Here is a 5,452-nt window from a genome sequence, read left to right as displayed (position 1 = left end):
TGTGAGGAGATTGAGAGGGTGATTGCACATTATTGGTGGAATTCTCAACAGGGAGGGACGGCGACTCACTGGGTAGCATGAGAGCGTATGAAATATATGAAGAAAGAAGGTGGTCTTGGATTCAGAGATATTGAAAAGTTTAATGACGCCTTATTAGCAAAACAAGCATGGCGAATCCTTCAGAACCCCAATAGCTTATTGTCTCGAACTCTGCGTGGGCGATATTTCTCAAATTCCAGTATACTTGAGGCAACTTGTGGCACTCAGCCATCATTTGGCTGGAAGTCAATTCTTTGTGGTCGAGATTTACTGCAGAAGGGTCTACGAGTAAATGTTGGGGATGGATCTACTATCAATACTTGGACTGAACCCTGGCTTTGTACGCACCCGCCAAGACCACCACGGCAGGCACCTACCTATCATTCAGCTGATTTACCGGTTGTTGCTAATCTTTTACTTCCAGATAAAAGCGGTTGGAATGAATGGCTAGTCCGAGAAAGAGTGCACCCAGAGGACGTCTCACTGGTTCTTTCCATCAAGATCAGTAGATGGCAACATATTAATTATCTTGGATGGCATTATACTGAGAATGGATTATACACGGTGAAGTCAGGTTACTGGCTGTCAATACATCATCCAGATCATATAGTCCATGCTAGACCGCCTGATGGAGACCCACACCTCAAGAAAGAGATCTGGAAAACAAGAACCCCTCCAAAATTTAAACACTTTTTATGGCGCTTACTCTCAAATGCTTTGGCAACAGGAGCAGAACTCGATCGTCGTCACATGTCCTCACAGTCTTTCTGTAAACGTTGTATAACAGTGGTTGAGTCCACAGACCATCTTTTCTTCACATGCCCTCATGCACAACAAATATGGCGTGGCTCAAATATCCCCATCAACTGTCTGCTTGATCCTTCAATCACTGTCGAAGCCAAATTTAAAGCTATTTTTGCATATCACAAGCATCGGGGAATCTATGATCGTCTTTCTCATTTGCCATTTTGGATTTTATGGAAACTTTGGACAAGCCGCAACAAACTCACTTTTCAACAAAGACATCAAAGCTGGTATCGTGATCTGCAAGAAGCCAAACAAGAAACAGATGAATGGTTAACGTTAGATACTAAACGCTCACAGGCTCACAATTCTGAGTATCACTCCAACACTTATTCCAGAACATCAATCCGCTCCTGGCGTCGGCCACCAATTGGTTGGACTAAGTGCAACTTCGATGGAAGCTTCATTAATAACACTAGCCCTGCAACAGCAGGGTGGGTAATTCGCGATGATCACGGCAGGTTTAAGGAAGCAGGACAAGCAACTGGAATGACTGTCTTTACAGCACTTGAAGCAGAATGTCAAAGTCTTTGTCTTGCAATGAAGCAATCATGGCTCAGTGGGTTTAGGAAAGTGATCTTTAAAGGTGATAATCAAAATTTGATTAATATTCTCAATAAAAACATCCTACGGTTTGATCTCTGCAACTGGATTCAAGATATCAAAGGTTGGATGGCTCGTTTTGATTCGGTAATTCTCATGTGGACACCCCGGGAGACAAACATTCCAGCTGATCTGCTTGCTAAAAATCAACGTTTGGATCTATCTATTTACCGTACTCATGTAACTGTTCCTAATTGTATTATTTCCCATGTCTCTCATGTAACATCATCTCCTTAATCAATATATGAAGCTTTCGTGTTAAAAAAAAAAAAAATCTGTGAGAAAATAAAATTTAAAAACCATGGAAAAGAAGAATCAAAAGTTAACAAGTAAAAAAGTTAATATTATTAATACTAAATTTACACACTGATGTGAAACAAGTTGAATTTATAGAATCTCTAACAATCAATGACTATAGAGCATTCTATTCTATAGAGTATTCTATAGTTTATTATATTATAATTTATAAAGAATATTGAAGATTTCAATAAAAATGAATAAATGAAAGATTTTTAAATATTGTTAGAGAGTACTATTTCTTTGCAAAATTGTGCTTAATTATTCAATTCAACTTGTTGATGTGAAACAAGTTGAATTTGTAGAATCTCTAACAATCAATGACTATAGAGCATTCTATTCTATAGAGTATTCTAATAGTTTATTATATTATAATTTATAAAGAATATTGAAGATTTCAATAAAAGTGAATAAATGAAAGATTTGTAAATATTGTTAGAGAGTATTCTATAGTTTTGTTGATTAGAAGGTGTTATTGGTTTGTGATTTAAAAAAGTTTTAATGAATTTAAATGTTATGTAGAATATGTTGGTATTCATTCAATCAGGATTTGGCTAAGTTTGGTGTTATTAGTTTGTAATTTGTAAATAGTCATTTAAAATCTTAATGAATATGGTAAAAATCTTAATGAATATGGTATTATTGGATTAAGAATTTTATAAAGTCATTAAAAGTTAAAAGAATCTATGATTGTTAATGAATTCAATTTTTGTGTTATTGACTTATAATTTTATGCATTTTTCTTCACAAAATAAAACCATGGAAAGTATGATTAAAATATTGAGATTGTTTGAGAGACTTTACAAGATTATATAGGAAAACAACAATCAATAAGATTATAGAAAACTATCTAACCAACTCTTCTTAAATATTTCACTTATTCATTTTTTATGATTTTATTGAAGTCATCAAAATAATATTAGTTCTACCATCATTTTATAAATATAGCATTATTTAAATGTTTTTTTAAAAAAATCCTTGAGAAGACAAAAAGTTTTTTAAATAAATTTGAAAATTTTTAGAATTTAGTAATAATACTAAATCTACAAAATGATGTGAAAACAAGTTGAATTTGTAGAATCTCTAACGATCAATGACGGGATCCAAAATCAGTTTAGTTCTCGCATCATTTTATAAATATAGCATTATTACAAAAAAAAAAATAAAAAAAAATCGTAAAATCATGAGAAAGAATAATTTTAATCAAAAAAATCAAAAAAAAAATTTTTTTTTAAAGTTTTAAAAAGTAATTTTTTTGGAAATTTAGTAATAATACTAAATCTACAAAATAATGTGAAAACAAGTTGAATTTGTGGAATCTCTAACGATCAATGACTAAGTCAAATGACGGGATCCAAAATCCGTTTAGTTCTTGCATTATTTTATTAATATAGTATTATTACAAAAAAAAAAAGAATCTTAAAATCATGAGAAAAATCAATTTCAGTCAAAAATAAATCAAAAGTTTTTTTAAAAAAAAGTTAAACAATTAAAAAAAAGTAATAATAATATTATATCTATATAATGATGTGAAAAATCTTTTTACTAGCGAATCAGTTTATTATATCAATAATACTATATCTTTTAGATTATTTAAAATTAGTAAAAGAAAAGCAGAAAATAGAATTGGTTTTACCAAGTCTTTCTCAATCATCCCACGAAACCTAATAGTCTTGTGCTGCTGCACCCACAGGATAACTTGGCGAATCAAGAAAGAACAGAGGAAGTTGAGGAACCCTACGAAAAAACTAAAAGCTCAATTAGGAAACAAAGTTATAACATTGTAGGTCAGATCAATTTCTTAAAAATATATGAATGAGCCAGCCAAATATTGCATCTAAGATTTATTTGCGTTCAGAAAAAAACAAAGATTGGAGACCTCAAATCAAAGAGACTATTCTATTATTCAAAGCAAGTTAGGCTTCACTTATAAAATCCAAAGTTGCGAGGTAAAACAAAAATAGGAATTGTGGCGAATAATAATAGTTTGAAGAAGCAACAAACCTGGCTAATGTCGTGACAATGGTGCGTATGATGTTGCTTGATGCATCCATGGTTTGCGTCACCACCTCCGATTCGGTACAGTACTTCGGGTGAGATTCTCCATGAGCCAGAGAGATCGTGAAACGCAAAAAAACAGAGAGACGGAATCCAAACGATGACGAAGAGATCTTTGATCGTGTGATTAAACACGAGTTACAGTTACGACGGCGATCGGGCGATGATGCGGGTGATCATCGATCGAGTTTGACGGTCTGTAAGAGATCGGAGAAGAGAGAGATTAGCAGAGCTTGCCCTCAATAAGAACAGAGAGACTAGAAAGAAAAGGAAGAACAAGGGAGGGTGGTGGTTGTTTTGCTTTCGGAAAATCATGGTTTCTCAAATATGTGTACGTGCTAGCTTATTATTAGCTTCGAGTTTATATAGAAAAAGGTTTCCAACAAAAGAAAAAAAAAAGGGAAAGGTTAGGTTTTCAGAAAATAGGAATGTTTCCTTTTTTATCAAAACAAAAAACGAAATCAAAATTAAAAAGTTACCGTTACAGTTAACCCGTTACTGCCTAACAATTTATTTGATGGGACTTGCGTCGTTTGCTGTGTAACTAGAGATTCAAAAATTGATTACTGTAGATTAAACCCAAAAAAAAACAAAAGTCAAAAGAGTAAACCGCAAATAAGAGACCGCAAACAAAAGTCTCGTTGCTTCTCCCAACGAGAGAGATTGGACAACTCAAAACTTTTACGTTGCTTCGATTCCAGATGTGACCTGAATCACTTGCAGTTTCAGTTCCCTTGATTTAGGGATTTTCTCTGTTTGTGTTACAATACAAGCCTTGTATGTTACTAGTACATACATTTGCAAAACATTTTTTTAATATACGATTGAATAAAAAAAAGCAGATACTGTACTATTATTTAGGGTTTTTATTTGTTAGTGTTACAAGCCTTTTTGTATGTTACTAGTACATAAATTTGCAAAACATATTTATCGTACGATTAAATAAAAAGCAGATATTATTATTTTATTTATCCATAATCTCTGATTGACTGTGTGTTATTTGAAGGATGTGTTATTTGACGGATACGTTTTCGAGTTTCTCTAATGACTGATCTTGTTGCACAGTGCACAGAAGCCGTCACAAGCAACGGAGGCTCTCACCTGAAGCTGCATAGGAAGAATAATACAATTTCAGCTCCATATTATTCTCTTCATGGTCATTGGTAGGTTTCAGCCTCTCCACCAAGATACCACAACAGCAAAGTATCACTGCTTCACAACAGTTCTTTGAGCGATACTGAAAAAGAAGCCGTATTCTCTCACTTCCGTCGCATCTTATCATACCAAGACTATTATTAATAAATGAAGATTTACCAGAAATTAAGTTTATCGCATTTTCCAACGTTTTTGAGTATTTAGATTATTACTGAAGAGGAGAGAAGGTGGAAAGAGAGTTGGTATGATATAAGGTGCTATGAATGTTAACTTGTGTCTGAAACACTGTCGTTTCTTTGCAGACTGCAGTGGCACGTTAATACTGATTAAAACATACATACTTTTAAAAGCTAATGGTATTTATAATGTTAACAATAGTAGAATCTATAAATAGTGCAAATTTGTAAAACCATTAAGGCTCGAAGCCAATAACAGTCACCATTTAACATCCTTCAAAAATAGGGATTAAGTCTTAGAAAAAAAGCAGGTCCCAAAA

General features: G+C 33.2%; 1 pseudogene; it reads left to right on the top strand.

Moving 5' to 3' along the window:
- Positions 4,115 to 5,452, top strand: part of LOC104759058 — a 3,477-nt pseudogene continuing 2,139 nt past the window's right edge.

This window comes from Camelina sativa, chromosome 17 (genome assembly GCF_000633955.1).
Source record: "Camelina sativa cultivar DH55 chromosome 17, Cs, whole genome shotgun sequence".
In the NCBI taxonomy this organism is placed as follows: domain Eukaryota; kingdom Viridiplantae; phylum Streptophyta; class Magnoliopsida; order Brassicales; family Brassicaceae; genus Camelina; species Camelina sativa.
This window is presented reverse-complemented; position numbering and strand designations above follow the sequence as displayed.